The following is a 12,936-nucleotide window of genomic DNA, read 5'->3' as shown; positions in this document are numbered from 1 at the left end:
CGTTTCATAATTTCCCTCTTTGTGCATTTTTCCATTTCCTCGTCTTGTCTTTAGAGTTTCCTGTTTAGAAGTTCTTGTCTTTTATGTCATGTCTTGTTTAATCTGGTCTGTAGTGTCTCCTGTTTTCATTTCTAGTTCTTCCATGCTGTTTCATTTTCTGCCTCATGTTTTCCACCATCAATCGTCTTCACCTGTATAATTGGTCACACCTGTCTTGTTCACGACCTGGCTCCCTTGGCTGTCTGACCAACTTCAGCTTGTCTACATCTTGTCCCCCCCTCTGTGGTCTTTCTGCCTCCTGGTTCCCCCTCGTTGGTCCTGTTAACTTGGTGCTTGGTCAGGCTGTTAACTTGGTGCTTGGTGCCGCTCCTGATAAATGATAATATTAAGGGAGGTTAACTCTCGCACTGACTGAACCAAATAATTTATTGTATTTTTCACATACTCAAAGTTACTAAAGAACAAATGCTGCATGAGAGGAGGTGACAATTTCTCTAATTCATGGTCACGAAGAAAACACGAAGATAAAGTTTGATAATAAGATTAGTGCAAAAAATAGAAACGCATCACTGTAACTGGAGGATGACAGAATGAAACACAGTTTTATCATTGAACGGTGCAGGGACAGCGTCATCGGCGACATAGCTCTTACAAGGAAATATAATAAATCGGTGACGCTCTCCCAACAGAACAACTTGAACTTGAAGCGATCTTTTTCATTTTTGAGACCAATTAGGTGTTTCAAACTAGACAAAATCACTAATTTGGTGTTTTTACTTAAAGAAAACTCGGAACATGTGTCTACGTTGAGACTGATTTAAGCGTGCCTTGACACTCGTATAAGTGCTTTTTATTTTTAGTTCCAATATTACTGTTAGTGTGTAAAAGCATGCTCATAGCTGTGCTTATATTTACACACGTTTCTGAGTAAAAGTTCCACTCTTTGACTGGTAATGTTCTTACACATTCCTTACGCACAGATCCATGCTAGTTAATAAGCTCAGGTGGACAGACAAGCTGCTGGGTCGCACACAGATGATGGACCCCTGGTGAAACATGTTTACTGTCAAACGCCGTGTCATGGTGCCTGCAGGCAAACCGTTTCACTCTCGTCTGATGACGGCTCAACCTGAACAACCACTTTCACTTCGACTTAAATTTGTATATCACTTTTCTATTTTTCTGATGACTCAGCACACAGTTTAAACTGCAGCTCACACCTAAACCTCACACACTGATGGTCGAGGCTCAGTAATAAATTAATGCATACACCACTGGTGAAGCAGCGGGAACATCTTGGGGTCAAGTGTTTTGCTCAAGGACACATCAGACATTTCTTAATCTTCTTGCTTAACCACTGAGTCACAGCTGTGTTGGGTCCAGCCAGGATGACAAAGTTCAGGCTGTGTCTCTTTGGAGAACCAGGACAAAAGACTCTTTATCCCAGCATGCCTTGCAGGTACTCCTAGAAGGCTTTGCCACACCTAACACATAGGTGTGAAGTTTGGGAGGGATAAAACCCCAGGACAACTAGTGTTCTGCCTCTTTCATACGTCGTCTGGCAATGTCCGAGGACATCAACTCTGTTCCTGTTTCGCAGCATGACTCTCTTTGTTTAAAAGTTTTGGCGCGCAGCTGATCCAAAGGCCTTGAAGCATACCGACGTCCTGAATTCCGAGCTTAGATCATCCATTTGAACGCATCTCTAAGAAGAGCGTCTTATTTCTCCCGTATTAAAACGGTATTGAGAGAGATTGTAAGGATTACGTCTCGTTCCGTCCTTTAAAGAAAGGACATCCACAGAGATCACCTCGCTCGACGGAGGACACCACGGCCCTGCTCACCCTCTGGGACGCGCCGCCATCACCAAACAACTGCAGGGAGATGGCTGGAGACCATCCCCAGGACCCCATCAACCGTGGACAAAACGGTTACAAGTGAGGCTTAGCTAGGTCTGGGCAGTTAGATATAGAGTGTGTTTAATAACTGAGTTATTATTGTGAAACGGTGATAATATTTGCCTGGTGTTTGACCACTGTGTCTTTGGTTTATGAGAGTAAAATCTCTTTTGTTTTCTTTATTTGGGCCGCTACGTCCCGTGTGTTTCTCTGTGAACTCTCGCGTCACAACCGGGTAATAGACTCATTATCAGAAAGACTAGTGTGAACGCCGTCTGATACAAATCTGGCCGCTGGCTTCTGGTAGTGAAGTTAACTGTGCCCTAACTGTTAAGTTGTGCGTGAGCTCCAGGCTGAGATTGAGCTTCTGAGGTGCGCTCGTTTCTCTCTCTCGCTCTCTCCCTTTACGCACACACACACGCACCTTTCGGCAGACGCACACACATAGAGATCTGTGGCTTTCCAGACGCTGCAGAAACATAGATCAGGTAGAGACAGAGTTTGACTCCGTCTCTAGACAATAGACCAGGTTGGGAGACCTGTGTTCTGTGTCCACCATCACGTGACCACGCGTGGTGGCCATTTTGATCCATTTTGATCCATTTTGATCCATTTTGATTGATCTCGATCTCGATCTCGATTTCTCTCTCTCTCTCTCTCTCTCTCTCTCTCTCTCTCTCTCTCTCTCACCGAAACGCACACACACACACACACACACACACACACACACACACACACACACACACACACACACACACACACACGTGCCACGCTTGTTTGTTTATGTTTGTCTCTGTAGTTTAGTTTATAACAGTTGTTGTTTGATTGAGTTTCATTGATTAACTTGATGTTTCTTTGTTAAATAAATTCTGTTATAATTTAAAGAGCAGTTGTTTGTGATTACTGTGTATTTGCATTGTGACTTAGGCTGGGTGAAAGGGCTTTGTGTTCGGATTTCACACCTTCAATTAAATACAGATTATTAATTATTAATGATATTGGTATTTAATTAACTAATTTGAGACTGATATTTGTAATATTTTGGTTGTTCCCTGTTTACAGGGTGGTGCCCCGAGGTTTATTAAACTCAGTTTAATAAGAATTATTGATTTATATTAATAATTAAGTAAACTTAATTATTAAATTCAATTCGACAACTAAATGTTACATCATAAAACCCCAACATAATGTTGCCGCCGTGGGAAAACCCCAACAGCTGCCTTCATTTCTCTATAGGTCATCACATCTTTACTATCTAATTACAGAAGTAAAGCATGAACTTAATGCATACATCGAGTTTGTATGTTTAAGACTTACAATACCGTTCAAAAGTTTGGGGTCACTGAGAAATGTTCTTATTTTTGAAAGAAAAGCACTGTTGTTTTTTTCAATGGAGATAACATTAAACTAATCAGAAATATAGAATCCAAGATGGCGGCGCGAAGGATTGCGGCGGCTCCTCTCTCCCTGCGTAAACCTGCGTTTTTATGTTTTTTAGGTTGTGTATCTTTGTGTATTTGTCCGTCTTCATCGCGTCCACTAACCCCAAGGCGCACATTCACCCGTGAGGTCCTGCTCGACATCGGGAAAACCACAAATACGGAGTTTAATCCAGTATTAGCAGATCAGCTACGGGACTGCGGTCTGCTCCGGAGGCCTGCCCGATCACCGACCCCCACTCCTGCAACCAGCCCACAGTGGAAGCGCCACTGTCGAAATTTACGGAGGCAAAAGCGGGGCAAGCGAGCAGGTATAGGCTAGGTATAGGCTAGCGGCTAGCCCTCACCGGCCGGCAATCCCGACCATCACTCTGGCCAACGTACGCTCGCTGGACAATAAACTGGATTATATTCGCCTACTCCGAACAACTTCCAGGACTGTGAGTGAGTGTTGTGTTTTTGTTTTTGTGGAAACATGGCTTAATGACAGTGTCCCGGACCATGCTATTCAGCTAGCCGGGCTAACATGCTACCGGGCAGACAGAGAGCTCGTCAAGAGTGGAAAATCTCGCGGCGGGGGTCTGTGTGTTTACATCAGTGATGCCTGGTGCCGAGACGCGGTGGTGTTATGTAAGCATTGCTCTCCAGTTGTGGAGTTTATGGTTATTAAATGCCGGCCATTCTACCTGCCGAGGGAATTTAGTGCCATATTGCTGGTAGCATACATCCCTCCTGGCTCCACCAACAACAGGAGTGAGGCTCTGCATGAACTCCACAAACACATCAGTGAGCAGCAGACAGCACACCCTGATGCCTTTCTCATCCTGGTTGGGGATTTCAACCACGCAAACCCCAAGAGTGTGCTTCCACAACTTCATGGCCATATCAAGTTTCCCACTAGAGGTAATAATATTCTGGACAATGTTTACACTGTAAACAAAGGGGCCTACAAAGCCCTGCCCCTCCCCCACCTCGGGGCCTCAGACCACTCCACTGTTATGCTAATGCCAGCATACAGGCCACTGGTTAAAGTCACCAAACCAGTTAGGAAGCAGGTACGGGTGTGGCCTGAGGGGTCCACTGAAGCACTCCAGGACTGCTTCTCCACCACTGACTGGCACATGTTTAAACAGGCGGCCACCAACATCAACATCACTGACCTCCAGGAGTACACAGAGACCGTCACGTCCTACATGGAAAAGTGCATGGACGATGTCACGGTCACCAAGACCTTCACCATTCGGGCCAATCAGAAGCCATGGCTGACGGGTGAAGTCCACAGGCTCCTGAAGGCCAGGAACACTGCCTTTAGAGCTGGGGACGTGGTGGGCCTAAGGACTGCCAGGGCCAACCTGTCACGTGGCATCAGACTGGCCAAGAGGCAATACTCCAGGAGGATCGCAGACCGTTTCACCGACAGCAGAGACACCAGGAACCTGTGGCGGGGGGTCCAGACCATCACGGACTACAAGCCCCCTCCGCAGACCTGTGACAGCTCCACCTCTCTGCCAAACAACCTTAACAATTTCTTTGCTCGTTTTGAAGCAGACAACAGCACCCCAGCACAGAAGACGCCACCTTCCCCTGGCAACCAGGTACTGACGCTTTCCCGGGATAGCGTGAAGCGATCCCTCAAGAGAACAAATGCACGGAAAGCGCCAGGTCCTGACAACATCCCAGGACGTGTCCTGAGAGACTGTGCTGAGGAGCTCACAGATGTCCTCACCGACATCTTCAACACTTCACTGAGCCAAGCTGTTGTCCCCACATGCCTCAAAGCCACCACCATCATCCCGGTCCCCAAGAAGCCGTCTCCATCCTGCTTCAATGACTACCGCCCGGTCTTACCCCCATCCTCATGAAGTGCTTCGAGCGGCTGGTCATGCAGCACATCAAGTCTGCCCTCCCCTCCACCCTGGACCCCTACCAGTTTGCATATCGGCCTAACCGATCGACTGACGACGCCATCTCCACTGCCCTCCACTCAGCCCTCACCCACCTGGAGACCAAGGACGCTCACGTCAGAATGCTGTTCATCGACTTCAGCTCAGCATTCAACACCATCATCCCGCAGCAGCTCATCCACAAACTGGACAACCTGGGCCTAAGCACCTCCATGTGCAACTGGCTGCTGGACTTCCTGACAGGGAGACCACAGGCAGTTCGGGTCGGCAGAAACACCTCCAGCACCATCATGATGAACACGGGGGGCCCCCCAAGGATGTGTGCTGAGCCCCCTCCTCTTCACTCTGCTGACCCATGACTGCACCCCATCTTCCAGCTCCAACCTCTTCGTTAAGTTTGCAGACGACACGACTGTGGTGGGTCTCATCAACAACAACGACGAGACAATCTACAGGAGTGAGATGAGCAGGCTGGCCTTGTGGTGCAAGGACAATAATCTCCATCTGAACGTGGAGAAGACGAAGGAGATTGTTGTGGACTTCAGGAGAACGCACACCGAGCATGCTCCCCTGACCATCGACGGTGCTGCAGTGGAGAGGGTGAGCAGCACCAAGTTCCTGGGCGTGCACATCTCCGAAGACCTGTCCTGGAGCCTCAACTCTGCATCACTGGCCAAAAAAGCCCACCAGCGCCTCTACTTCCTCCGCAAACTGAGGAGAGCAAGAGCCCCATCCTCCATCATGCACACATTCTACAGAGGCGCCATTGAGAGCATCATGTCCAGCTGCATCACCGTGTGGTACGGCGCCTGCACCGTGTCCTGCCGTAAGTCTCTGCAGCGCATCGTGAGAGTAGCTGAGAAGATCATTGGTGTCTCTCTTCCCCCCCTTCTGGACATTTACCACACACGTCTCACCCGCAAAGCCACCAGGATTGCAGGTGACCCCACCCACCCGTCTCACAGCCTCCTCAGCCTGCTGCCATCTGGGAGGAGACTGCAGAGTCTCCGTGCTCGAACCAGCAGGCTCAAGAACAGTTTTTTCCACCAGGCTGTCAGGAGACTTAACTCCCTCCTGCTCCCCCCCCCATTCGTCCCTGTCGTGGAAATTTCCCTTTTCGAGGTGGAGAGTTGCTAATTCTCAAGAAGAAACTTCACTGCGGCGATTGAATCAGATCTCTTTTAATACGTGCAGCACGGAGGAGAGGCAGAGCGTCTTCTGTCTCACCTTTACATTACAAGTCCTTTTATACAATACAGAGAGATATGGGGAGGTGACCTTACACTTAACAAATGGTCATCTTACATTACAATGGTTGTTTGAAGTTCAGTGTATTCTGTCTGTCTGGAGACAGTGACTCTGTGATAATCAAATTACATTTACATTCGTATGGTACTGTCTGCGAAGGAGGAGGCCCTCCTGTGGCTCTCTGACACCTCTGTTCATTTGGTGTCTCTTGAAAGTCTAGGTAATTTCCCACATTCCTCCCTTTTTGACACAAAGTGTCAACACAACATTTGTAGAAATTACCATACAAGGTCATTATAAACAGACTGTTCGTTACAGTGAAAATGAGTGAAAACAGATAAAAAATAAAACAAAAATAAAACAAAAAGAAAACAATAAAAACAAATGAGAGAAGAAAAAAAATAGGCAACTTATGTAGTTGAAACCGTTCTCGGTGGCAAGTTTTTAGATCATGTTCTTGTTGGATGCTCCGATCCTGTGTTGAATCTTGTGTCTTCATCTGTTGTTGCACACAGTCCATGTTTACCCTTCTGTAAGAGATGGGGTGTCTAAGTATCAGTGTAGTGAATCAGTTGGTGATGTAATCGTCCCACGGCGTCCTCTCTCAGCACTCCGTAGGTTAGATCGCTGTTCTTCCTTCAGTGCCATGGCTCGGAAAAGGTTTGCAGTGATGTATGGATCTTGGTATCCCTCTCAGCTATCCGATCGTCAGTGGATGTTGTCATCATCTCCAGGTGTCCCTCTCAATTATCCGGACAGCAGTTGTTGTTGTCAGCAGCTCCAGGTCTGGTTCTGTCCACCGTGGTTAAAACGTCCATGCTTCCTTCTCAGGTCCTTTGCATCTCCAGGCTGGATGTTGTGGAGTCTCACCAATGTAGTCCCCAGAAGGGCCGCTTTCACCTTAGGGAAGACAACTTAAAAAACATGGTTATCCACCCCTTTTGACGCACAGAGATATCTTTGAGGGGTAAAAACATCATTTTGGACAGCCGTATGTACTGTAATATTCTTCCCGGTTCCTAGAAGGAAAAACAAAAGTTATTACAATTAGCACAGCTGCCTGAGCAGACAGGTTAGCAAGGTTAGTACATAGATGAGACACAAGGGGATCGATCTGTTGGATCTCGTAGCAGAAACATCTATAAAGAAAACAAAATCAAGATTAATGAAAGGAGTGTCAAAGAGTGCATCTCTTGGTTTTGACACAGACAGGGGTGTGGTTCTCCATTTTGAGCTGTAAGGAGCAAGGTTAAGACTGTTCTTCATTTTAAAATCACATGAGTGCACAAAAAGATTTAAAAAGGTTGGTAGTGTCTGGTAGTCGTAGACAGAGGCAACTCGATAAAGCTTGTGTCAAGTCAGTTGAAGCTTTATCTGTGTCAGGAGTTCAAGTCAAAAAAGTCAGTCATGGCCAAATATCTACCCCCATGTGTGGGTGTAGGGAGATCTCCACCATTTTATAAAATCCATGGACAACAATAGCCTGTTAAAACCAATTAGGCAACCGTTTGTTTGTTTTTGCATTTTTTTAACATCCAAGATTGTGGACGTAAATCAGGACCAAATTTATGAAACTCCGGAGTAAAATAATGCATTTTTTTTTTTTAAACTAAAATAGTTTGCAAACTTGTCCTGCAAAATTTAAGACCGTTTTCTGCCAGAAAACAAAAATGGACAAACAACAAACACTGTCTCAGCTTGACAATGCCTCTGCACAGGGAAACATATACACAGACACTGTCAACATACTGAACAAGTGTATTAATACACAATGGTTGATAAAAAACTAATTTCTCAGCTCTATTTCAATCCAGAGTGAAAATTGGAGAAAAACACCCTATGGTATCTTCATCCAAGAATAAAATGCTCCATTGATTGTGAAAGCAACCCAGAACTGTGAGTCAAGATGAAAAGAAATGCTAGAATTTGCATTTGTTAAAACAACTAAAAAACCCAAGCTGATTAACATTGGTGTTACAGACATCTGCCGGATGCTGACCACCCTTATTTACATCCCTTAAGTATTTTAATGAATTCCAACCCCAATTTGGTTTTTCTTCAGGCACGATGGGGGAGGTATGGTGAGATTTAGAAAAGTTCAACAATAGCACCTTAATTTATAAAACAATGATTTCAAAACAGTCTCAGGACTAAATGGATATCTTTTAATCTCGTCTAAAATTAAATTTTGACTGGAAAACAATATACTATGCATCTATTATATTTCTAAAATTCAAAATTGTTTAAAGTTTTAATTATCATTACAGTGTTAGTTGCAATGTTTATTCTTTTTCAGTCGAATCAGTGTTTCTGTGTGCGTGTGTGTGTGTGTGTGGGTGTGTGAGTGTGTGTGTGTGTGTCTCTTTATGTGCTGCTCACTACTTGGACCTTCCTCCACTGTCTCCTCTGACTGTGTCAAGAGGAATCCTACAACAGACACCTTCAGGTGGTACATGTGACCAGGATTCTTCTGGATCTTGTATTAAACTCAGGATTCCCATCTCCTTCCCTCTTGTAGCATTGTTCTTGGAGTCAGTGCCGTTGCACTTTTCAGTTCGATATGGACCCCATCTTCTTCTCCTTTTGCTTTTTGGTGGCAACCTCTGTCCAGGACTCTGTGGCCCACCAATCTCGAGTCTTTGTCTCAGGTGTTTCCTCTGCAACCTCCTTCATGTTGTTCGGTTGACATGGCCTGTGTAAAAATTCTTTCTTGGAGAAACAGAGTTACTTGCTTAAGGAGACAGAAAGAAGGCTTTTAAATCCGGGTGTGTTGGTTTGCCCCCCTTCTTTCTAAGAGTCATTCTGGTGTGTTTGACCTCCTGTGGAGGAGGTGTTGCTGAAGAGTTGTATGTGTGGAGACAGCAGGGAGGAAGGTCCACATCTTAAAATCTAACCCTACATTCTAAACTCTCCTTTTCTTACTTAAAACCTCATTTCTCTTTCCTTTCAATCTCTTACTAATTTTGAAAAAAAAAAAAAAATCAGTCTATCTTTTCTTCCCTACTTTCATTTTTACCTTTTAGTCTAACATACTCAACGCCATCATAAACATTCTGTGCTTAATTTCTTTAAATAGAAGACATCTCATGTGTGAGAAGCTGCTAAAATTGAACATCTCCAAATCACATATTCCCCATTTGTCTGCTCTTAATTCAGCAGAGCCTGTCAGAGAGAGAAAAAATCAGATATAAATTTTTATTTTTCCCATTTAGTTTTTTCATGTTTTCAGTGACTCACTGGGACAGATGTGCTTAAACGTTCAATGGGCTTATCACTCACACAACTTCACAATCACACTGATCTTCCCATACTGTGTATGGTTGGATCTTATCAAACACACACTAAAACTTTGCGCAAACTTTTTCAGCCAGGTGGTTTGTACGACACATTCGTTCAGAGCAACGCACCTTAATAGCATACAATCTGCATGCCAGACACTGAATGTCGCAAACAAAGTTTTTATTTTTGATTATCACTCATACGCCCATTTTATTTTAGTGGGGCCTTGTATATATATAATAATCGTTGTTTCGCATGTTTTATTCTTTAAGTGCAGACAGCCTCGTGCTGTTCGTTAGATATTTTAGTTTCATTTTTCGTTGTTTCTTTTTCTTAACTTTTCTCGTTTTAAGACACTCTAAACATCAACGTCCAAAACCGTGAAGGATTTACATGGGAATGACCCTTTAAACGCACAAAACATTAACATCCAAGACCACAAAGGATTTACATGGGAATTACCAATTTTTAAAACGCACTACACATCAACCTCCATCACCGCGCAGGGTATGGGAATTACCAAAACATAAACCTCCAAGACCGGCATTACATGGGCATGGCGTCCATAAACACAGCTTTATATGGACCCGAAAATGCATAACTGAAACCACCCCAAAGGACTTAAATTATGTTTCAGCTACCTAGGCTTTTGCAAATTGAGCAAATGATTCAAACGCCATACTCACTTAGATAGAGCGTCCGCTGTCTGCACCCTGTACCTGACGTCAGGTGGGATCCAAAGTCTCCGTTTGTCGGAGCGGAATTTTCCCCGGCCGGCAGCTCCTTCAGTTCAGTCTCAGGTAGCAATCAGCGGAACGTCTATCCCATCCTCGTCGCCATAATGTCGTGGAAATTTCCCTTTTCGAGGTGGAGAGTTGCTAATTCTCAAGAAGAAACTTCACTGCGGCGATTGAATCAGATCTCTTTTAATACGTGCAGCACGGAGGAGAGGCAGAGCGTCTTCTGTCTCACCTTTACATTACAAGTCCTTTTATGAAATACAGAGAGATATGGGGAGGTGACCTTACACTTAACAAATGGTCATCTTACATTACAATGGTTGTTTGAAGTTTAGTGTATTCTGTCTGTCTGGAGACAGTGACTCTGTGATAATCAAATTACATTTACATTCGTATGGTACTGTCTGCGAAGGAGGAGGCCCTCCTGTGGCTCTCTGACACCTCTGTTCATTTGGTGTCTCTTGAAAGTCTAGGTAATTTCCCACATCCCCTCAGCCCTCCTCCCACCCTCTGCCTCCCCCCCCCCCCCTGCACCCTGCCACAGTCAGCCCCTACTGCATCGGTCATCACCCCCCCTCCACCTCCACCCCCCGCGTGCTCCACTAATTCACGCACCCTAAAAAACTCTGCACAGCCGTTTACTGTTTATACTGTTTATGCTATTGCACCTTTCAACGCACTACCTCACTTTTTAGCTTAATCTGCACTCTGTTTATATTGTTAATATTTTAATTTATCAAACATACTACCTCATAGTGAAATACTCACAAGTGCCCTTGTCTGTCGATTGTCTGTCGTTCGTTATTTGTTGTCCAAATGTCTTTAGTTAAGTTATCTGTTTTATAGTATTGTTTATTTATTGCTAGTTTTTAGTGCTCTTCTTTTGCACTGCAGGTTTGCACTGGGGGTTGGGGGGGATTGCAATTTCATCTGTGCTGTATGTTTAACATGGAGCATATTTGACAATAAACAACCTTGAACCTTGAACCTTGAACCTACACTCTATACATTGTTAATGTGGTAAATGACTATTCTGGCTGCAAATGTCTGGTTTTTAATGAAATATCTACATAGATGTATAGAGGCCCATTTCCAGCAACCATCACTCTGGTGATCTAATGGTGCATTGTTTGCTAATTGCGTTAGAAGGCTAATAGATTATTAGAAAACCCTTGTGCAATTATGACAGCACAGCTGAAAACAGTTTAGCTGGTTAGAGAAGCTATAAAACTGACCTTCCTTTGAGCTAGTTGAGGATCTGGAGCTTCACATTTGTGGGTTCGATTGAACTCTCAAAATGGCCAGAAAAAGAGAACTTTCATGTGAAACTCGACAGTCTATTCTTGTTCTTAGAAATGAAGGCATGGTAGGTCAAATTTAGATTACATAATTTACATAAGCAAAAGTACATTTCTGTTGGGCAGTGGGCCCATCAGAGAATAAACCCTCATAGAGGCAAATAATAGATGTGAACAAACACATCTGGAATGACCTACCATGCAAGAAAGTCCCGAGAAACTGAACATTTTGTCCAACAGTGTGTACCACTCCCTTCAGAGAACAGCACCAACAGGCGTAGAAAGAGAAGGGGGAGGCCCAGCTGCACTACTGAGCAAGAAGACAAGTACATAAGAGTCTCTAGTTTGAGAAATAGACACCTCACAGGTCCTCAATTGGCAGCTTCATTATAGTACCCGCAAAACACCAGTGTCAATGTTTACAGTGAAGGCGACTCCGGGATGCTGGCCTTCAGGGCAGAGTGGCAAAGACAAAGCCATATCTGAGACTGGCCAATGAAAGGAAATGATTAATATGGGCAAAAGCACACAGACATTGGATAAAGGAACATCTGAAAAAAGTGTTATGGACAGATGAATCTAAGTTTGAGGTGTTTGGATCACACAGAAGAACATTGAGACGCAGAACAACTGAAAAGATGCTGGAAGAGTCCCTGACACCATCTGTTAAGCATGGCGGAGGTAATGTGACGGTCTGGGGTTGCTGGTAAAGTGGGAGATCTGTACAAGGTAAAAGGGATTTTCAATAAGGAAGGCAATCACTCTGTTTTACAGCACCCTGCCATACCCTGTGGGCAGAGCTTGACTGGAGCCAGTTTCATCCTACAACAGGAAAATGACCCAAAGCAAACCTTCAAACTATGTAAGAACTATTTAGGGAAGAAGCAAGCAGCTGATATTCTATCTATTATGGAGTGGCCAACGCAGTCACCAGATCTCAACCCTATTGAGCTGTTGTGGGAGCTGCTTGACCGCAAGTTACACAAGAAGTACCCAACAAGCCAATCCAACTTGTGGGAGGGGCTTCTGGAAGCATGGGGTGAAATGTCTCCAGATTATCTCAGTAAATTAACAGTCGGAATGCCAAAGGTCGGCAATGCTGTAATTGCTGCAAATGGAGCATTCTTCAA

At 44.6% G+C, this 12,936-nt stretch overlaps 2 protein-coding genes across 2 annotated transcripts in view; both read right to left on the bottom strand.

Moving 5' to 3' along the window:
- Nucleotides 1–12,936, bottom strand: part of rabl6b (RAB, member RAS oncogene family-like 6b) — a 144,229-nt gene that overhangs the window by 6,535 nt on the left and 124,758 nt on the right. The gene's annotated exons all lie outside the window — the stretch shown is intronic.
- araf (A-Raf proto-oncogene, serine/threonine kinase) overlaps nucleotides 1–12,936 on the bottom strand; it is a 153,878-nt gene that overhangs the window by 52,706 nt on the left and 88,236 nt on the right. The window lies entirely within an intron of this gene.

The sequence above is a fragment of the Symphodus melops genome (assembly GCF_947650265.1).
Source record: "Symphodus melops genome assembly, chromosome: 1".
NCBI classification, from domain to species: domain Eukaryota; kingdom Metazoa; phylum Chordata; class Actinopteri; order Labriformes; family Labridae; genus Symphodus; species Symphodus melops.
This window is presented reverse-complemented; position numbering and strand designations above follow the sequence as displayed.